At 45.7% G+C, this 22,550-nt stretch overlaps 1 protein-coding gene across 9 annotated transcripts in view; it reads left to right on the plus strand.

Moving 5' to 3' along the window:
• The first annotated feature begins 8,384 nt into the window (after positions 1-8,384).
• The window catches only part of TNC (tenascin C), a 92,278-nt gene continuing 78,112 nt past the window's right edge, over positions 8,385-22,550 (plus strand). For 2 of the 9 annotated variants that reach the window (XM_087869421.1, XM_087869422.1), the window contains exon 1: positions 8,387-8,628. The gene's annotated coding sequence lies outside the window, so the exon portion shown is untranslated. Of the gene's footprint in view, positions 8,629-22,550 lie in introns of all 9 variants that reach the window. The other 7 variants (XM_045791080.2, XM_045791081.2, XM_087869426.1 and 4 more) reach the window with 6 other exon arrangements.

Consider the following 22,550-nt stretch of genomic DNA (forward strand, 5'->3'; position numbering starts at 1 on the left):
TTTCTGTGAGTCTTACAGAAATCTAGACAAGTCGCTTCCTCCATGTGAAACATTGCTCTGAGAGTCAGCAGAGCTGGATTTTAACCTCAGCTGACCACAACTCACAGTGTGTGGGCAAAGCAGACCACTGCTTGAAGCCTCCTTTTCTTATCTCTTCCTCAAGCACGCTGCTCTCTTAGCTCTTTCAGCTTGACAAAGTATGCTTGCGGATGGGGCCTCAGAGTTATAGATGGGCAGCTACCTAGATAAGCCTGACACTTATGAGGGTCAGGCTGACTCTGGAATGATAAGGATGTGATGTGTAAGTCCAGTTTTACTCCTGTCTCTGGACTAAATCACTCAACACTGCAGAACTCCCACATCAAGAGGCCACTTCAAAACTGTCAGGCTAATGGGGGAGGTTGGGGTCCCTCCAGCTTCCATTCCTTTCCCCATCTTCCAGACAGTACCTAAAAAGTCATATTCAAGGAGCTGCAATAAGAAGATATTTGAAAATCCAGTGATATGGAATGACCATTTTGAAGGCCCTGCTGTGCACCAGGCAGAGACATCATCCCATTGAGTCCTTGTATTTGTTTCCTGTCACTACTGTAACAAATCAGCACCCATTTAGTGGCTTAAAAAAGCAAGAATTCATTCTCTTACAGTTTTGGAGGGCAGAGTCCAAAATGAGTTTTATTGGGCTAAAGTCACATTGTCCGCAGGGCCAGTTCCTTCTGGAGGCTCCAGGGGAGAGTCTGTTCCTTGCTTCTTTCAACTTCTGGTAGGGACCAGCATTCCTTGGCATGTGGCCGCATCATTTCCATCTCTATTCCCTGGTCACTCTGCCTTCTCCTCTCCTGCAGTCAAGTCTCCCTCTGCCTCCCTTTTATAAGGTCACTTGTGATTGCATCTAGGATAATCTCCTTGGGACACCATCCTTAATTAAATCACATCTGCAAAGTCCCTTTTGCCATATAGGGTAACATTTATAGGTTCTGGGGAGTTAGGTCATGACCGTCTTGGGAGGGGTGGTTAATCAGCCTACAATAGTCATCCTGTCCACTGGATGAGTGAGTATTCGCACCCCTCATTTTACAGGCAACGCCACAGACGAGGCTCACAGCTCACAAAAGGAATTTGAAACACTTCACACACTAATAAATGGCAGAAATGGGATTGAACCCAAGTCTGTCCGGTTTCAGGTGATGGGCTTCTTCTGTGATGCCACTGTAGCTCATAAAACTGATGAAATAATACTCCATATAGACAGTTTCCACAGTGGCAACCAAGGAGCCCAGTATTTTGCATGGGGAGACCCTCTGTCAACCCACGTACTGGTTATGTGACTTTAAGCAAGTCTCTTAACCTCTCCTCACCTCACTCTTCCCCCCCATAATGTGGGGGGAACCTAGGTGTGAGAACAGAAGTAATGTTAATGCTTTGTAATGTTATTAGCAAATATAAGTGGGTGTATTTGCCACCCCTCCTGCTGTTGGAAGACTGCTGCATAGGGAAGGATCGCGGTGAGACTGCCCAGTCAGGATAAAGGCCATCCCACGACTGCTACCCAAGGAGGAGAGTGACCCCATACCCCGTACTAGTCCATCAACCTCTAGGCCCTACCAAGGGAGCTTTCAGTTCTGAGGCAAGTGATACCATCCAGCTGACTCCAAATGGGGGAGAATTTTCCAGCATCACTGAGGAAACAGAATGCACCAAGACTTGGAAAACCATGGCAGAACAGAGGCCTTAAAGCCCACTGCAGAAGGGATAGGCAAATGTGGTTCCACTACTCGAAGGAAGTTAACCCTGTTTCTCAAACCAACATGAAGCATCCCTTCAGGAGAATATTCAATAAGCTTGTGTGTGTATGTGTGTGTGTTTTGCATGTGCATAGCAGGCTGGAGGGGGAATCTGTGCAGGCTGTTTGAGTAAATAAAGTAGCCAGTGCACTCAGTTTGGTAACCTGGGAATTTCAAGGCATTTATCAATCTCTATACATTCTTTTTGTGAACACTTTTGTTTTATTTATTTATTTTTTTTAAAGATTTTATTTATTTATTTGACAGAGAGAGACAGCCAGCGAGAGAGGGAACAAAAGCAGGGGGAGTGGGAGAGGAAGAAGCAGGCTCCAAGCGGAGGAGCCTGATGTGGGGCTTGATCCCAGGACTCTGGGATCACGCCGTGAGCCGAAGGCAGACGCTTAACGACTGCGCCACCCAGGCGCCCCAACACTTTTGTTTTAGAGCATGACTCTGAGATGATCTTTTCTATCATTTAAAGATGAGAAAGTAAAGGCCCAGAGTAGGATAAATGACTTGTCTGTAATAGCCGATGATCACCATTTTGAGATTACTCAGAGTGTAGCAAGCATGAGCATTTGACTAAGCGTATTTCCTTCCATCCCGAGAGCAACTCTAAGAAGTATCAGTTCATACTGTGCCCATTTTACAAACGAGGGACCTTTAACACACAAGTCAAGTAATATGGCCCAGGCCCCACTACTTTTCATAGCTGGTTAGTGGTTGAATTAGGACGGGAACCAAATCCATGCCAGATCCTTTCACAATTCCAGAATTAGCAGAGACCAGTGGGGACTTTTCACTGAGCCCTGCTGCTAGAGCACCCAGAGATACTTAACCAAAGCCCCCCACCCTTTTTTTAAGATTTTATATATCATTTGAGAGAGAGCGCATGAGTGAGGGTTGGGGGAGGAGCAGAGGGAGAGGGACAGATAGACGCTAAGCTTTGTAAGGAGCCTGATGCGGGACTCCATCTCACAACCCTGAGATCATGACCTGAGCCGAAATCAAGAGTCCAGCGCTTAACCGACTGAGCCACCCAGGTGCCCTCACCAAAGCTCTTCTTGCCTCATTAGATTTTTATGCACAAACTCCATAATTAGTCAGGGAGGTCCATCTGAGTCCAAGCATGTCATCTTTGCCTTTGGGTAATTGTTAAATACGTAAGGAAGCACCCCTAGTAATAGAAAGCTGAGGACAGAGTTTACAGCCTGAGTTTGGATCTTCTTCTTGCTGCCATTTATTACTCATGTGTCTGGCACGATGTACTTAACATCTCTGTACCTCACAATCCCCATTTGCAAAAGGAGAATGATGACAGTATCTGTCTAATAGGCTCATTGTAAACATCACGGAACTGAATACATGCGAATGACTTAAAATACATAAACTACATAATGGGGACTACTCAAGAAATGACAGCTACTGTTATCTATCGTCCACAAACAAAATCTCAGAAAAACCAAGGAGATGAATAAGGAAGAGGGACAAGTTAACTTCCTCACAAGTATCTAACTCAGCTGTGGCAACTCAGTCTAGATACTCAATCTGCATTACCTTCAAAGCTATGTATTCCCTCTGTGACCTGCATGAAGCCCCAAGATGGTTTGACTCACTTGTATTTGTTCTTGAAGCCTGGGCTCAGACCACGGAACATGCCCAAAACCACTTCTCCAGCCATCTGTAGAGAATCCACAACTTCAGACCTTCCAGCTTAGCATGGGCCAATGCTAATCTTTTGAACCCTCCCTCTTCCCCTTGGGCCTCCAGGTAAGAAGCCCTCTTTAGAAAGTGTTAGAAGACAAGACAGCACCAGGTAGCTTCAACTCCCTTCTCTCCCCTGTTAGCCCTGGAGAAATACTTAAGATAGAACCTGGGATTCTTGCTTCCGTAAGTGCAATTCATTGATGCAAAGTATGAGCTTTTGACTGGGATTTTAGGGGGGGCAATCATTCATTTTCCCCCAAATCTGTCTAAATCATCACAATTTCTCTTCCACTCTCTTCCTTCATCTTTAAACCAATGCTGGGAGGTACTAGTGATAGGAATTTTTATCTGTCTCACTAATGGGGAATCTGAGTTTCAAAGAAGGGACATGATTTCCTCAAGATGTAATTCACCTTGTAAATAGTCAAGCTGATGAAACACCAAACTACCAGTCTTATGCCTTTTCCATCATCTAGTCAATCAGTTAGTCAGTCATTTCATGGGAACATTAACTGACTTCCCAGTGCTTTGGGATAGAAAGAAGAGCTCTTGTCCCGAAGCAGCTCTCACAGTCTCAGTGGGGAAATAGGTGAGTAAATCAGTGATGATAATAAAGTCTCCAATCGTCTAATAAATCATTCCAAGAAACTGGTTTTTTTTGTTGTTGTTGTTGTTTACCTCCTAAATCTACTGTGGGTCTGTGCCATTCTAAGAACCATGATGTGCAGGAATGATATTCACAATAATTAGGAAGTGGCATGGCATAAGAACCAACCATGAACAGATCTGTTAATAAGCAGAGGAAAAGTATGGTGCCTACCCTCAAAGTGTTCATGGTCTACTGGGGTAAAATACACAATGTGCTAAAAATGAAAAATGAAAATCTGGATGAGAATAGAAGAGGAGCTCTTCTCCCTTCATGGAAGGTCATGAAAATGTTCTTGGAAGTACTATAAAGTAAATCTTGAGAAATAATATAGGAATTTGCCCTATGTGGACAAAGTAGGAGGAAGGTTGTTCTAGGGACAGGGAATTGAATTGCAAAGTCTCTGAGCCCTTCAAATTGTTTCTTTGATTATTTTACTTAAAATGCTTAAGTTGCTAAGATCCTTAGGGGTGGCTTGTTTGGTAACCAGGACACTGAGAGCCAAGGCAAGGAAGGGATTTGCCCGAATCCACTCCAAGCCAAAGCTCCATCCCCTCTGCTATGCTGACCAGACAAGCTACCTATTGGTTGATTATGCAGCTGATTTGCCCTATTCCATCAAGCAGGAAAGCCCTCCTCTAGCTTCTAACTCATTCAATGGTGTCTTTGAGCTTTTTTCGTCCTTTGTTGTCTCAGGAAAAATGAGAAGAGATGACGAAGAGCACTGAACAAAGACTTGCAGACAGCAGGTTGGGGAACCTTGACTCTAAACAAATGCATCTAATTGAATGACTGGCCCACTGTGTTGGGTCAGAGCTCCTTCGTTGCTTTGGGAGAGATTTCTGGCATATGTGGAGTAACCTGGGGCTTCTGGACAGGAGTTATCACACTAGATGAATCCCAAGAAGAGGAGGAGGTTGGGAACAGTGAAGGAGTGGCTAAGCAGGTGGGAAGCAAGGGGTCCTGTGCGAAGGGGGTGCCAGACTTCTCAAGGAAATGGATGCCTGACTGCCTCAGATAGTGCTAGTCCTGGTCAACATTTTGCTCACTGGCTGATCTATCTGGAAAAAAAAAAAAAAAGCATTACGTTTCACAGACCTTCAAGGAAATGAGAATGATCTCACCTGAGGCAAACCCTCATGCTCCCTCTGGCCTCCAAACCACAGCCGCCACCAGCAGCCGGTGAGGGAGGATTACAAACAAGCAACAACAGCATCAGTCTTTGGCAGAGAACTCAATGCAGAGGTGTTTACAAGCCCTCACTCCACCCTCTCACGTGGAAGAAAGTGCTTACGGTACCGAGAAGGATAACACTATAAGAGATTGGATGCCAAAAGGTATGGCTCTGCCAAAGAGGAGGATGAATGGTTATTAATTCTAGAAACCTCATCGGCTGTAATGTCTAGGGTGGAAAGCAGCCATGGTGGCCTTGGGCAAGTCATTTCTCCTCTGTGAGTCCCCTTTCCTCATCTGTGCAGTGGGTGTGTTGGACACGATAATCTAGTTACCCTCTCATGTTCTATGAATGAAAAAGGACGATTTTTAATGATAATGCACAGTATGTCAAACATTCAACTTGTTCCTCCATTACTGTATTCATTCAGTAAACATTTCCTGAGTGTCTGGAATGCCCAAGGCTCTGTGCTAGGTGCAGAAAAAGCAGGTGTGACTCATGTCCTCTGGAAGCCTAGAACGTAAGGGGAAAAACTAGACATATGTCTACCATGTTCAAATAATGTATGTCCCAACAGAGCTCCCACATGCTGCGGTGCCTGGAAGCATTTCTTGTGGATGAAATTTAGGAAGCTTTGTGGTGAAGCTGGATCAGAAGTGGATGATAAGCCAACGTGAAGAGATGGAGGTGAGGATTCTGGGTAGAGTACAGCATTAACCAAGGTTCAGCTATTGGAGAGCATATGCAGACCCCTTCGCCTGCAACAGAGGCGGCAAAAGGCCTAGGGATGGATGGAAAGGAGTCCTTGTCTGGGTCCCCCTTACTGAAAAGCCAGGGTGTGGCTCAAGATGCCACATGGGTTTTGGAGAAAATTCCTAAAATTACTGTCCCTTCTAAAGATACATGAATAAAGCTAGCCATCTCTTTTCTATGTTGTCAGAATATACTTCCATGAAAGTAACTTATTGCTTAGTCATACTCTTGTGTGTTTGCCCCACAGGCCTATTCCTGCCTTGAGGGCCAGCCTGGTGATATTTGGCTTTGTTTTCCCTCTGATTGTCTAAGCCACCTGTAGCTGACCCCAGTCAATGGCTGTGGAATAGTGGGAGGGTCAGGTTTGGGACATTCCCAGAAGTCATATTTATTACCCAGTTTTCTAGCATGCCTTCTTATTGCAGTTAAATACACACATAATCGCAAACGTGTATTGATTACATGCTATGTGTAAATATAGCCTATCTGCCATATGAAATGTATTATATACTGTTCTAATGTTTTATTCCCTAACCCTGGGAGATAAACTTGGTCGAGTCTGGGAAACCAAGAGCTAAGGAAGCATTCAGTAGGAGTTGAAAGACACAGTCTCGTGCTACTGCAACATACTTGGGCTAAAACAGAGAATTAAAAACTTCCAAAACAACCAACATTTGAATCAGCCAAAATGTTCAAAAGTTCAAATGAGCTGTTTTATGACATGACTATTTATGGGCTTTCTTGCTGTCTGGGAGGGTCACTTAAGCAGAGAATCCTAGAACGCCAAAGCCGTAACAACGATGGGGATGACCTAACCTCGTCCTGCTTTTCCCAGGCGGAGAAACTGAGGACCACAGCAATAATAATAACAATTCTGGGAATTATATCATTCATTATTAAAAATAGGCAGATGATTGCAGCCTCCGTTATTAGTAATGAATCAAAAAAAAAAAAAAAAACCCCACAAGGATCTCCCCTTTAGCTCTTATGGAACAAAGAAATATATTTTCCCTATTTAAATATGGCAGTGATTTTTGTACAAGCAGTGTTATAATTCAAGAGGCCATAAAACATTTAAATATCATCTAACAATGTTCCTGGGCAGTGGTGCACAGTAGAAAGAACTATGGAGTCCGGTGTTGTCATCTAAACACTTCCCAGGTGCAGTCCCTAAGTAGACTTCCATTACTTCTCTGAACCTCCGTTTCTTCGTCTGTCAAAAGGGGTCAGCAGCTGCTTGGTGCGAGTAAGTCTGTAATGAAATAATATCCATAAAGTACCTCGCGGAGCACCTACTCTAGACTTAATAAGGGTGGGTCCAACGAGAGCCACAGGTTACATGATGCCTCGTTTCCCTCCACTGTCACAAAACTACTGTGTGTTGTGACACGCCGGAGCGTGGCTGCCCTGCCCTAGCTGCTTCGCCACTGCCCCGGATGCCTGTGTGTGCCCTGCGGATCCTCGGTGCATGCTAACCACCAAACGAATGGATGACTCAGAGCTTGGAAAGAGTCCACAGCAGGCTGGAGAGCAAAGGCGCAGCTTATGTCTCCAAGATTAAGTTGTTACCTTTTTTTTTCTTTGTGCTGGACACCTTTCCGCACTGAGAAGAAAACTTCAGGGAGCTTTCCCCAGGGGGTGCTACTTAGAAGATAGGCCCACTCGTGGGGCATGGTCATTGTCCAAAAAGCTGCCCCTGCGAGGGCCCTGGGGCTGGGACGGTGAAGCCTCTGGGCAGCTGGGCATGGCTCCCTCCCCCAGAAGACCAAGCCGGGCTGATCTGCGCTGCCCCGCTGCCCCACCTGCTGAGAACTAATCCTGGGTTATCTCTCTGCCCGCCCAGGGGAACCCAAACGCCCCAGGCTTCTGAAGGGCTCAATCTCCTCTTTCCAGGAACTGGGCTCGGCCCCTTTCCTTTCGGAGGTGCCACTGAGCAGCTGCCGCCCAGAGCCCAGGCGAGCCCCGGGTCGCGTTTCCAGCCCGCCTGAGTAGCAGAGCCAAGAGCTGCCGATCCTGCCCCCTCTCGCTCCCTGGGCTTCTGTCTCACAATTAGAAAATCCGTTTGGGGAGCAAAGCAAAAATCACACCTAGCTAACAGCTGCTCTGGGTCTGGGTCGGGGGTGGAGAAGGGGAGGAGGCAGACGAGGGAAGCTGGAATTCCTACTTTCGCCATAAATTGTATGCAAATGGGTTGCTTTCCTGGCAGGGAGCAGGGAGTGAGTGCGTCTTTCATGAGCTAACCCTGTTCCGCTGGGAGGGCTGTTCCTTTAATTCACCAACTGAAAAAGTAGGAAAGGATGTCTGGAGGCGAGGCGTCCCATTACAGAGGCAGGAGCCGCTATATAAACCAGCCAAAGCTGGCTGCGCTGGCCACAGCCTGCCTACTGTCACAGGCTCGCCCGCGAGCGCAGACACACACCGGCCTCTCTTCCGCACAAAGACTGTGCGGCGGGGGGTGACACTGGGGGCAGCGCACGTGGGAGCTCCGCCGCTCACACCCAGGGACGACGGACTGCGTGGAGCTGGTTCACTCAAGGATCTAGGTCTTTCCCAACTCCGGAAAGGTAAGCGTGTTTCACCCTCATCCCCAAAGATCATTATGGCACACCGTTTGCATTCCTGGTACCAAAGGAGTTGTGGGTTCATAGTTGTCAAACTTTCGCTGTTGTCTTTGCTGCTGGCAAAATGGGGTATTTGTTATGATCAGATGCACCTTGACTGTCTTCTGCTTACCCCTTCCATCCTTGTCGATTTGGGGGGTTTGTTTTAGTTCTATGAACAGTCGCATGTGGAAGGAACTTTCTGTAAAGTTTTTATCTCTGCGTTCTTCAGAGGAAAAGTAAGAATCTTCTCTTAACTCCCTGCCTGGCTGATTCACCTGTGAATATTTTTGTTTGAGGGGGAGAGAGGTAGAATTTGAAGGTGTCCAGGTCGTTCATGGCCTTATCTGGGATAGGTTAAGAGAAGGTTGATAGAGGATTATAGAGAGAACAATAAAATTGTATATCTTAACAGCACTCACCTTGCAGTTTACAAAAGTGTGGTCTCCATCCCTCATTCCACCACATCCTCCCTGTGGTAAGACGAAGGAAGGGATGAGGGTTGGAGGACAGAAAGGAGGAGGTGACTCCTAGGGCCAGATGGGTAACTACACACTACAAGGTGTGGACACCAGCTTCCATTCTGAAGGGCAGGGGGACTTGCCGTGGGTATCTCCCGATTCACTGATCCTTGGGCCGGATACCTGTGCATGTCTGGGGGTGCTTAGAGCCAGCAGTACCCTGACTCTTTCTAGAATCACCTCCCCCTCCTTGCCTCTCATCACAAAAAGCCCTGAGAAACCCCTTGCCCCAGGATTGGGAAGCTCTACCTGTCAGACTCTGAGAAGGGCACAGGGGCTCCCCTCTTTCATCAGTGTTGTAAGGGGATTCAGAGCTCGGGTTTTGAAGCCAGGGGTCGGTCATTTTGGTGTCCCCACCGCCACCATCAAAGATGTTACCCTGATGAGAATCCGCAACCTGTATGAGCCTCAGTGTCCACTTACCTAAAATGGGGACAATAACTGCTGTTGTCACGATGAGGAGGAAATGGGGCATAAAGCATTTGGGAGAGTGAGTGCTCAGTAACCGGAAGTGTGGATAATCCTTGTCATTTATCAAACACTGCCATCACTTTAGAAGTTGAAAGAGGCACTTAGGCGATCTTGGATTCTTTCTCCTGTGTTCCTCACCCGCTCCCCCTTCTTTTTATCTCACTGGTCTGAGGGGGTCTCGGTGGGCTGGCAGTTCGGAGACTTGGCTGTATTTTATAAGCAGGAGGTTGTTTCGGCACAGGTGAGGGGAAAGGGAGCAGCCCAGGGCCGGATGTAAATGTCGAGTTCTGACTCCAGAATGCACAAGGTTTGGAGTTTGGGTGTTCGCGAGAGTCTAAAGCTGTCAGCTATAAAGTACGGTGCTGCCAGGGGACTCCTTGGAAATGCTTTCCGTCCAGAGTGAGAGCGGGGCAGGGAGCCCCACTTGAAGAATGAATGCCTCTTTTTCATGTTTTGTGGACCTTTTCCCCTTTTTTTTATGAAGCTTTCCCATATGTACTTTAGAAAGAAACCCTGCTGCCCACCCTAGGCAGCTTTCCTCCTTGTCCTCCGATATGGTAAGCCCAGCTGAGGGCTGGGGGGCGGGGGGTTGTTCAGCGCTAAAGAAACCTGTGGCAAGTTTGCTGGCATCATGTGTATCTGAGTCCATTACAGTCGATGTGATTGTGCTCTGACCAGGTAGGTGACGGCGTCTGGGGGAGGAAAAAGCATGCGTGGCATGAATATTCTCTGGTTTGCTCAGAACAGTGTGAATGGGTAGGGATTAAAAGGGGTATTACCAACTCTACAGTCTTTAAAGATTTTTTTTTTTCGTCTATGCTTTGTTTGAAAAACCTCGCTTCCCTATCTCAGCTTCTACTAACTGCTTGCCTCCTCCCCCCAAAGAAGTTACTGATCTCCCAGCCCTCAGTTTTGTTGTCCATATAAAGCAGATGACAGTCTTTATCTCTCAGGACTCTTGTGACGTCCAAATGAGATAATATACGGCAGACCCAGCACCTGACACATAGTAGGGGCTCAATAAATGGGGGTTTCTCTTAGTTCTCTTGCTTCTCAATTTATAAGGACTTACCTGAAATTCATGTTTCAGACAGTGGTTTTCGAACTTATATTTAGCCATGGAAATATTCATTAGATGAAATTGGCAGCAGAACTCCCACATGACAGGTAGATGTGGGGCTGCTTTGGTGGAAGTGGGAGTGGAGGGTCTGAAACTCGCCCCATTGTTCTTAGCCTTTGGGACATTTCCACAGAACCTTGAATGACACCAATGCAGTTAAAAATCATGAAGCAAGGCAGTGCACGTTCAGGTTGCAATTTTGCACTTCAGCGGGGATGTTTGCCCCTCCGGGTCCCCACCTGGAACGGGAATCAGTACAATTCCCCAAGCAGGACAGTAGACAAGAGTATGGGACGTATAAAATGCTTAACAAAGGACGCTGATTTTAATTAATTTTAATGATACCATAACCAAAATCTATTGAGAGCCTGCTCTATTCTGTAGCCCCCTTGTGTACATCATCTCACTAAACATCCATTAGACGTCTCTGAGAAACGGACCGTGCCTAATGGATGAAGACAGGTTGAAGAGTAGAGAGAAATGAATAATTTTTCCAGAGTCCTAGAACGCAGGGTGATAGAGCCAGTTTTCAGACCCAGGTCCCAGTGATCCCCGAATCAGAAGCACATTTCACCGTGTTCCTTCTAAATGCTGCTGCTCCTTGCACTCGCTGCCTTTAGAAGGAAAAAAAACTTCCTTTCTGACTAAACCTACCCCTCCAGCCAGACTGTGGCCACCCATAAATACAGCAGTAGCCTGATCATATAACCAGAATGGAATTTGGAAAGGGAATTCAAGCTGACAGAATGAAAAACATGTCCCTCTTAATCCTACCCTTTCTGATGCTCGCAGCGAACTAAGAACACCTACTGCCTCCTTCCCCTGGGCTTCTGTAGACATACAGCCATGTTCCCTCACAGGAAAAACTATCTAGCTGGTGTAAAGCAGAAGTCCCTCCACACTGAAGTCACTTTAGTTTGAAAAGTAGAAAGTAGGTACCAGACATTTAGCTCACCTCAAATACACAATTCCTTGCAGTGAGGATAAAACACAGACACACAATTATTAACTCTGAAGGCTAACTGTGTATCACATACGTGATAGAGTTTGTCTGTCATTCCTCATCTAATTCTCACTCTAACACTGCAGGTTATAAATCATTCACTCCATTTTATGGACAGAGAGCAAAAGCCCTGAGAAGTTAAATGGCTCACATGAGGGCTGTCCGTAAAGGAGGGGCAGGGTTGGCTTTGAACCCAAACGTTCTGACTAAAACTCTACTCTTCTTTCCACTGTGCTGCATTGCTTGGTGAAGTCAGGCCGGGCTGACCCCGTAGAGAACCTTGAATGATCTCTTCCAGTGATTGGCCAGACGGTAGTAGAGAAGCCCCCAACTGGCATTGATATCTGTTGACTTTACAGAATAGCCCTGCATATATCATTTTTCATGGTGCTCAGAAAAGGTCAGCTTATAGTGGAACAATTCTCTGCCTGGAAACAGAAAAGTTCGAATTTCAGCCGAGAGAGAGAAAGAGAGAGAGAGAGGAGAATGACACTAAAGGTAGCAGTCAGGTCATCACTGTTGGTTTTCATCCCAGGAAAGGAGGCACATACTTGCTGTGCTTGGCAAGTCTGGAGCTCTGCTTGGAGAAGCAGGACTGTATCTGTACCCGCACCCTCTCCGAGAGCCAGGTGAACCGAGCACCTGGTGTAAAAGGGCTGAAGGGGGGACAGAGTGAGATTAGTGTGCCCAGCCTTGGGGCAGTGAATCTCAGGACGATAAAAAAATAAAGGGTCGTAGATTCCAAGCCACAAATTCCCCTGAAGTCTTAGAGAGGAGGGTGATGGTTCTTGCTTTGAGAAGATTGCAGGGGATTCCCGTGAATCTAAACCCGGCCAACCTGAACATCTCCAGCATGTGGGAAACAGGAGACGAAGGCTCCCTTCCAAGGGGGGAAAACCCCATCAAACTCCTGCCATCTCCAGGCAATAATTCCATCCAAACAAAAGGTGGCAGTGGCCTTACCATAAAGGGGCTGCACATGCCGTGCGACTTCTTGGTAGAGGAGAAGAGTCTGTGTGCCTACCAGATTCTAACCCTCGTGACCAGACTTTTCTTTCAGTAATGCCCTTAAGCCTAGAATTGTTTTCCTGTTTCCTTCTGCCTTGTCTCCTGTCTGGCCTCTATTTAGTAACAACCGCATTCAACACTATCATTGCATCCTTTGACGCTCCGTCAAGGAATATAAACAAAATGCCCACACTGAAAGCAAACTGTGTGAGGAAAGCCCTTCCACATGCATTACTAGTCTACTTGTGAATGGAAGCGGAAAAAGAAAGGCCAAGTTGTCTCAGATTTTTTTAAGTTTCCTGAAATTCACAGATTCGTAATTTTGTAGCCATGGTAACTGGTAACATGGTTTTCGTTGGTCCTTTAACACCCACCCCCACCCCCCAAGAGCCAGAGAGATTTTGTAAGCTCTGAAAGTCGACAGCTTTGCTTCAGAACTAACCAGTGGGTAACTCTTTCCCTGGAGAAGGTGAGTTGGCTGCTACAAACTTCTGAAGGAACAGGTCCAAAAAGGTCTTCCAGCTCGGGTGTTGGGGAGATTGTAATAGCCCCCACTTCCTAGCAACTCTACAGGCATTTTGCCTTTGAATCCTCAACCATCCAGCCAGTGTAACTGCCCCCCATCCAAATCTGGGGAACCTGAAGCTGAAAACGTTTAAGTGTCTTCCCCAAGACCACACAGACAGCAAATGTCTAAGCCCGAACTCAAACCCAGCTCCAAGTCCCGAACATGTGGTTATACCCATTAGGATACGCACGTCACGCTCAGCCCCGTAAATTCTTGTCTTCTGACAACAGAGGGGGCTGGACACCACAAAGCTAAGAAGGAATCAAAAGCTCATCTCTCAGACCCTAGTGTTCTTCTCTTCAGCAGGGCAGCCCCTGGTGGTATCTCTGACTTAACTCCTTCTGGTTTCGCTTCCTGTGCAAACTGTAATTAAATAATTCCTACTGCAATGTGTTTCCACTCCTGGACTCTGAGCGGCCCAGGGTGAAGCCTGATCCCCACCTGAGGCCCCTCAGCAGCCAGAGACCTGAGGCAGGTGCACACCCAAGCAAGTGCTGTGTCATGAAGCCATGCCTGGCCTGCAGCTGGCTCAGACACCCCTCTCCCGAGTTCCCGCACAGCTCTCTGCTTCCCCCACTGACCTCTGTGTATCATAAAGACTTTGATCATCACCTCTCCCGCCCCACCTGACTGCACACCCCTGAGGTCAAGGTCCTCAGAGAGGCAGCAGCTGTGTCATGCTGGTGCTCAGGTTCCCCAAGGCCTAGACACCTGCTGACAGGTACCAGGCCCTCAGTTAGTGACTGTTGAAGATACTCTCTGCCTTCCCAAAGGAAATGGAACGGTGGCACAGCACTGCTTGGCCCTGACCTGCGTTCTGGGGCTTATGAAGCCTTTTCCTATGCTGGGTCAGGTGGTAACAAAGTAGGATGCACATAAATGCATAAATGTATAAAATGACTTTTCCCCGCCTCGCTCTCAGATGGTCCCAGCAGCTATAGATAACCTGACAGGTGGGTAAACTGAGGCCTAGAAAGGTGGTCATTTGCGCCAAGTCGAAAGTGATGGCACGCCCACAACTCCCGCAACTACACTTCTTTCGCTGTGCCACTTAGCACTCAGGCCTTCTCATTTTTCAGATAAGAAGGAGGTTAAAGACAGCAGGCTACTTTCTAAAGGAATATTTACATTTTTAAAGGGTAGTTCAGTAGGGAGGGCAATGCTTAACCGAGGAGAGAATTGCCAATGGTGGACATCAGGCAAGGGGATCCTTGGGAGGAGTAGAACTCAAATTTTATCGCCCAGGGATGTGTTCAGGGGTAAAACCATACTTGGCAGAAAAGAAGGATGGCGGGGACTGAATATTGAGCACAAGTCAGTGTATTTTTGTTCAGAACTCTAAGCCTACAGATGCAGCATAAGGCACTCCTGGCTCGTAGCAGTGCATGGGGGAACTTTCTAGGCGTGTGGTCCAGCAGGAACGCACATGGCCTCTCTGCAGAAGTGACACACCACAGCCAGAACAAGAGAGCCTGAAGCAGCCCTGAACTCTCTGCCAGCCAGAGCCTCTCCCAAACACTGCATGCGGTGTAGGCACCAAGATACAGAATGACAGCAACAGCAGCAGCAGTACTCATGGGAGCATGGGAATACATCCGGACCAGAAAGCCATGACTTTCCACTTAGGGAGGAAACAGCCTGGGAGAGGCAAGTCCACAGGGAGCGGGAGAGAACCCACCTGCTGGGGAGCTCGGGGAAGTAAAAGTCAGCTCATGATGGGCACTTGTGCCTTTGGTGCTGCCCGCAGGGGAGGCAGGCTGCTCTCTGGCACCCTTGTGCCCTGGGTCCTGGGATGGTCACATGGAGGTGGCTTGAGGCCGAGATGTCACAGTAGAGTGTTCTCACTTAAGTGTTGTATCTGGTAGGTAGTTTGTTAAATTTTTTTTTCCTTAGAACCTATAGAATGTTGAAATTAAAAGGGCTTTCCACAGCCTCTAAGCCAGGGGCTTGGAGACTAGATTGAAAAGACTCCTCCAAGATGATTTGGGGACTGCCGTGGAGAAATGGGGAGGCCAAGCATGGGTTCCATTCTATCTGATTTCAACATAATCCCCTTCACTTTTATCTGTTTTGTACACAGAGCTTCCTCATGAAATGTCATTTGGTGAAAGAGTTGTGTGGCAAAAGAAAAAAAAATTAAGGTTTTTGTAAATTGCTGGCCTGGTTTAACTCCCCTTATTTGGAAGATGGTGAAGCTGAGACTCAGAGGGGGAAAAAGTCCTTCTAAGATCTCATGCCAGTTGGCAACAGGGTCAGGACTCTGTCCGAGGTCTTCTGACTCTTGCTCTTGGAAGCCAGGGACAATATAAAAAAATGTCAGAGTTAATATATTATTTAAGAAGGGAAAATCAGCAGAGTCTTATTCTCTGAACAGCTTTGGCACATGTGGGTTGAGGCAAGAGTCCACTGTATTTGTTATCTCTTGCTGTATAACAAATCGCCATGAAATTTGGTGGTTTAAAATAACACCCATTTGTTATCTTGTAATTTCTGTAGGTCAGGAATCTGAGCATAGCTTAGCTGGATGTTTTACCTCATGGTCTCTCTTGAGGCTACACTCACAGTGTTGGCCAGAATTAGAGTCTCATCCGAAGGTTCAACTGGGGAATTATTAGCTTCCAGGCTCACTTACATGGTTGTTGGCTACATTCAGTTTCTTGAGGTCTGTTGGCCCAAGGCCACCCTCAGTTCCTTGCCACATGGACTTCTCCAACATGGGCATTTGTTTCATCTGAGAGAGAGAGAGCCTACAAGCAAATAGACATCACAATCTTGTACAGCTTAATTGTGGAAGTGATACCCATCACCCTAGCCATATTTCGTTGGTTAGAAAGAAGCCACTAGGCCATCCCACACTCAAGGGAAGAGAATTGCACAAAGATGTGAATAGCAGGGACAGTATCATTGGGGCCCATCTCAGAACTTCTCTACCATTCCAGCACTCCAATGTCACCTATTTCTGACAACTTCTTATCAGTAACAAGTTCACCCAACCCACCTGCCCTTCTATTGATGGGCAGTCAACAATTATGGCAGCCACTAGAGTGGGCTGTGTCTTATTTAATTTCCCATCCATTTATAAGGTGGGGCCAGGTGTTTTGCATTAGATGTCCTAGTTCATTGGGAAGCCATAATTACTCTTGAAGGACAAGATCGTCCGAGGCAATGACTTCAAATATACTTCATTCAAAGGCAAGACACGCAAAGTGACAAAATCTGAAACTCATCCATTGTCTCCCTTCCCCAACCTATTCCTCTCTTAGCGGATAAAATGAAGACTAAAATTTTGGATTAATTCTTTCTCCCTTTCCACTTTTTCCTTACTATGCCACCACACTCCAAATCTTGGAGATTCTATTGCCTTAACAGGTAAATCAGTTCACTGCCTCCCCATCCCCTCCCTCATCATCCTAATTCAGGTCATGCATCTCACAGATGGACCGCAGCAATAGTTTCCCTATTGGCTCCCATCCCATGAGCCTTTCCTTTCAATCTATCCCTCAACCTGGGTTGTAGGTAAACATTCCCAGGCCTAAAGATTTCCAAATAATTCTCTTCTGGCCACAGGAAAAATTCAGATCTCTAACCTGGCATTCAGTTTCTTTCATGGTCTGGTTTCCGGCCTCCAAACAGACCTTGTACTTCAGCTGTAATCCATGCTCTCAACACCAACTATTTCATGCTTTTTATGCCCTGGCAAATGCCTCTCCCTCTTTCCTAGAATATCCTTCCCTATGTTTCTCACCTACTCATAATCTCCTTTTAAAATTCAGTTCAGGGGGCGCCTGGGTGGCACAGTGGTAAGGCGTCTGCCTTTGGCTCAGGGCGTGATCCCGGCGTTGTGGGATCGAGCCCCACATCAGGCTCCTCTGCTATGAGCCTGCTTCTTCCTCTCCCAGTCCCCCTGCTTGTGTTCCCTCTCTCGCTGGCTGTCTCTATCTCTGTCAAATAAATAAATAAAATCTTTAAAAAAAAAAATTCAGGGACACCTGGGTAGTGCAGTGGTTAAGCATCTGCCTTCGGCTCAGGGCGTGATCCCAGTGTTCTGGGTTCGAGCCCCACATCAGGCTCCTCCACTAAGAGCCTGCTTCTTCCTCTCCCACTCCCCCTGCTTGTGTTCCCTTTCTTGGCTGGCTGTCTCTCTCTGTCAAATAAATAAATAATTTCTTAAAAAATAAATAAATAAAAAATAAAAATAAAAAAAAAATTCAGTTCAGGAACCATCTCCCTTCTCTGGGTAGATGAGATGTCCCTTTTTTATCATCCCATTCTATCCTGTATCTTTTTCTGTCATCACCCTTATCATTCTGGAACTGCCTGTCTGCTCATAGATCAACTCCTCCTGCCAATGATGTTTTTGAAAGGAAAATTTATATCTGGTTCATCTGAAATTAAGCACAATTGGAATAAAATTAATCTTCAACCACAGACAGGAGTTCTTGCTGTGTCCCAGATTTTGACTTCTCCTTCCTCACTAGAGTTTATTTAGAAAGCCCAGAACTTGAAGTTGTTTTCATGCCTTGCCCTCTGGGCTTTCAACTGTGCAGAGTGATGTCATGACATACGACAGGAGGAAGGCAGCCCTGTTCTGGGACAGGAAACTATCTCAGGACACAGACTTCAAGGAATGCCCTTGCTTTCAGAGGAGGCTTCTGGGATCAAAGCATTCCCTGCCTGGGATTTGGAAAAAACAGTACCAAGGACAGAGGAGGCCTGTCTGGGGATTTGAAGCTGAGTCACAAGAGATCCTAGTATCTGGAGATTATAACAAGGATCAGTCTACAACCAGTGGGAGGAAGGGAAGGACTCAAGAGAGGGATAGAGACAAAGAGCTCTCTATCTTAGGACATGGAGAAATTCACAGTGCAGGGGGAGGATCCTCTAATGGTTCAGAGTATGGCTTTGGCATTAGTTCTAGGTTCAAGTGCTTGCTCCTTTCTTGTCAACGTGATCTTGGCCAAGTTGCTTAACTTCTCTAACCTCATTTTCATCCATAGTAAAGGCAAAATAGTAGCACCTACTCAAGAAGGTTATTGTGATGATTAAATGGCATAAGGATGAGTGCATTGCTTAGCACAGAACTGACACTCGGGTATTAATGTTCTGTTGTCATTGTTGCTACCTGTCGTTGAAATGGTCATGGGTATTAAGGCTCCATTAGACAAGCAGTTCCTGGAACTGTGGCCTATGGAGCAGCATTCTCATGAGATACAACTGTAAAAGTGTTCTGTGGAAAAAGGGGTTTAGGGGACCCTTGGCACTGTGTCCTGTACTTGGGAATTCTTAGCTCATATTCCAAGGGTGGAGATACAGTAGATAAGAGGACATGCAAGATCCTTTTAAGCTCCTCATGGAGCTTATATTATGGTGGAAGAAAGTAGATGATAACAAGGAATCAAGTAAACTTGTGAGTACAATTTCAGGCAGGTTTTTGCTAAGAAGAAACATAAAACACAGTGAGGGAACAGACAAATGAGATAGATGGGGGTGGGTGGGGTGCTCTTTTAAATAGGGTGAGACATGGAGATGACTTTTAAGCAGAGATCTGAATAAAACAGAGAAATGAGCTCTGTAGGTAGTGGCTAAGAGTTTAGATTTTATTCTGTGTGTGATTAGAAGCCAATGGGAGATCTGGGAGAGAAAAGTACATGAGCTAAGAAATCCTGTAGCAGTTAACCCATTCAGCTTTGTTTAACCCAGTGTCCCCCAAGTTATTTGACCACAAATGCCATTTTCCACAGGACATGTACCTAAAAACATCTTGGAATGTAATCTGGTAAATTCTGCACTAGAGCACAAGGCTTCATACATTTTTAAAAGGACTATACATTAGCTCTCACTCATCTAGGCCTGTGGTAAAAAGCCCAGCAAACCACTCAGGCTGAAACAGGCATGCCCAGAGCAAGAAAACCTAGCTCTAGAGGTAAAGAGAGTCAGGGTGTCACCCTAATTAGCAACTCTTTTTGGCTGAGATGATCGATGAGCACAACCAGGCTTCAGCAGACTCAGGAATCCCATCTCAGGCCAAAGGAAACTTGCCAACATCTTCCTAAAAACTAATAAGTGTTTGCAAACAGTACACCTTGGCTTAAGCATTCTCCAGAGGGGAAGCGTATAAAACTTGAGGTCCAGCCAGAGGCTCTGGGAGAACGACAGAGGTCAAATATTTTGGTGGTTACACATAGACAGCCACCAGATTGCTGCTAAAGATCTAGGAAATGGAAGGTCAAGGTGTCTGCTCAGGCTCTGATCTCTCTCTTCATTGAGCAGCGCTAATTTAAATTTTCACCTGGGATGAACTACAGGAAGTGGCTTGATGAATCAGCCCAGGGTAGTAGTTGAGAGCACGCATTTCAGAATTAGGGTCCAAATGCTGGCGGTCCCTCTGAGCTGTCACTGAACCACCCTGAGTCTCCATTTAACTTCCAGGTATGCATAATAATGCCTACCTCACCAGGTTGTCATGACAAACGACAAGATAAATGACAGCATGTATGAAAAGCTTCCAGCATAAGGTATGGCACAAAACAGGTATATATTGGCTCTCAACAAAATGTTAGTTTCCTTCTTGTCCAGTTCAATCTGTATTTGGTTTTACTACTATATTCCAGCAAGTGTCAGGGAACGAGCAGGTGGCAGCCTATTTTTATAAATAAAGTTTTATTGGAACACAGCCATGCTCATTCCTTTATGCCATTACTGTGGCTACTTTCTCTGCAATTATAGAGTTGAGTCTTTGTGACATAGATCATCTAGCTGTGAAACCTAAAATATTTACTGTCTGGTCACTTAGAAATAAATTTAGGGACTCCTGCCAATATGCTCAATTTAAATACGTAATTTCCAATCACCACACCCTAGCAAGGTGTATATTATATCCATACATAGAAAGAGATTAAAACAGAAATAAAGGCTCATCTAGTAAGTCCCCCTCCAAAAACATAATGCTGAAAGAAGCTTCGAAGAATGACAGAAGACTTATTCATTTGTATGATTCATCCTCGATTTCCCCTGGAACCACTTCTGCCTTTTATCTCTCTCAGGCTAAATTTCTTGATTGTCCTGCTATGTGCTGAATTAAATGTTGTCCAGAAGGGATTCCCACTACTTTTCCATATTTTGTTTATTTATTCATATAAGTCCATTCTTTCAAAAATGAAAGTTGTAATTTTTAGACCCTCTGAAACACTCTCACGCCTTGACTGATTTCTTGGAAACAATACTTTTTTTTTTTTTTTTTTTGGTTGTACATACCATGAGGGCCAGTTTTCCAGAAAGGAGAGATTTGTTAAGCTCCTCTGTCTGCTACTTCTCACTTTATCTTCCTCTCACTTACTCACTTTCTTTCCAGGCCAGACTCAAAGAGAGTAGGCTGTTTCCAGGGGCTTTAAAGATTTGCCTTAGACATAGATATTATAGTGCGTTTGGCTCTGTGCCTCCCTCAAGTTCAAAACTGTACATAAAATGGCTATCTGCACTCCTCCAGCTCCACCCTACTAAGGGGCCCCATTTTAGCGATCCGACAATTCTACTTGCATGAGTGATATTGGGTATCCCTCTGATATTTGTTGCATAAATATTTATTGTTTAAACTGAAAAAAAAATGAATCTTACTTAAAAAGATAACTTGGTGTCGCGGGAGGACCATAGGATTTGGAATTATAGGACTGAGTTCTTAATTCTGAATCCAATAACTACTGGCTGGGCAAGTTATTTCACCTTCTGAAGCCTTCAGCTCTCATAACAGTAAAATACGAGCAGCACTTCCTAACGCCTAAGGTTGCCATCACAATTAAAGGCCATCTGCAGGGGCCCCTGGGTGGCACAGTCAGTTAAGCATCCCACTCTTGGTTTGGGCCCGGGTTGTGATCTCAGGGTCATGAGATTGAGCCCCACTGAGCATGGAGTCTGCTTGAGATTCTCTCTCCCTCTCCTTCTTTCCCTCCTGCTCATGTACTCTCTCTCTCAAATAAACAAATAAATCTTAAAAAAAAAAAAAAGCGGGGGGGGGGGGCACCTAAAAGTTCCAGGCACTGAATACATGTGATACTATCTGTCTCACTCATGCTTTACATTGGTAGAGAGACTCCACCCACAAGCCTCGCACTCAGAGTCTGGCTCTGGTTGAATGCAGTCATTACTCCCATCTAATGTGTAAAGACAGGGAAGGAGGAGGGTGTAGATTTGTTCTAAACCTGCACTTTCCCCATCGTGTGCCGCCAAACTGAATCCCGTGACATATTTCAAACACAAAATAATCAAGTAGGTTTGGAAAACACTATAACCTCTTCCCGTCTTGGAGATAGCCGAGGTACACAAACCTATTAAAGACTCTGGAAAACCCTGAAGTCAACAAAGCTGTATAATTTGTTTGGTTTAAAATAGCATTTGGTTTAAAATAGCATTTTCCAAACATGTTTAACTAGGAAATCTTTTTTTCCCCCTTGCCTTAATACCTGCCAACAGGTTGTAGATTACACTTTACAAAATGCCGCCTAACGTTATACAGCTAATTAAACCCAAGTCAGAGGTGAGAAATAGCTCTGTTCTTCAGGCTCCATGTGCAGCTTCCCCTACTCTTTCTGGAAGTTAGGAAGGTCTTTCATTGTCAGTAGTTACTCTGGACCCTGACCACTGGGTCCTTTTGAAGTTTGCCCTTTTGCTTTCGTTGTGCAGACCACACTTTGATATCAGTCAAGGATGGCAGCAAAACCAAGGCTTAGGAATGGTCTCTCTGACACGTGAGTCAGTCCATCTGAATTAAATCCCTACTGCCCCTTTCTAGTCATGTGAGCTAGAGATGTGGGGGCCTCAGTTTTCCTTATCCCTGAACTGAAAAATAGATAGATAGATAGATAGATAGATAGATAGATAGATAGATAGATAGATGAGTAAATGAATAAAGGTGGCTACTTCATAGGTCTTGGAGAGGATTCAACAAAATAACCCAAGTAAGACACGTAGCACAATTCCTGGCACAAGTGTGTTCAATTAATGCTAGCTTCTATTGAAGCCTTGGAATGGCCTCATTTGAGAAAGAGAGAGCAGACAACAAAAGTATGTTTCCTTGCGTGGGTATCAGACAAATTAATTGCCGAGCAGTGTTAGTTTTCCCTGAGAGTCTGGTTTTCTGCTTCCAATCTTAGAGGCATGGTTTCATTTCAGGAGTCAGCTTCTATCAAAATGCATCAAATT

This window comes from Ursus americanus, chromosome 18 (genome assembly GCF_024610735.1).
Source record: "Ursus americanus isolate L20-20 chromosome 18, mUrsAme1.1.p, whole genome shotgun sequence".
Taxonomy (NCBI): Eukaryota; Metazoa; Chordata; class Mammalia; order Carnivora; family Ursidae; genus Ursus; species Ursus americanus.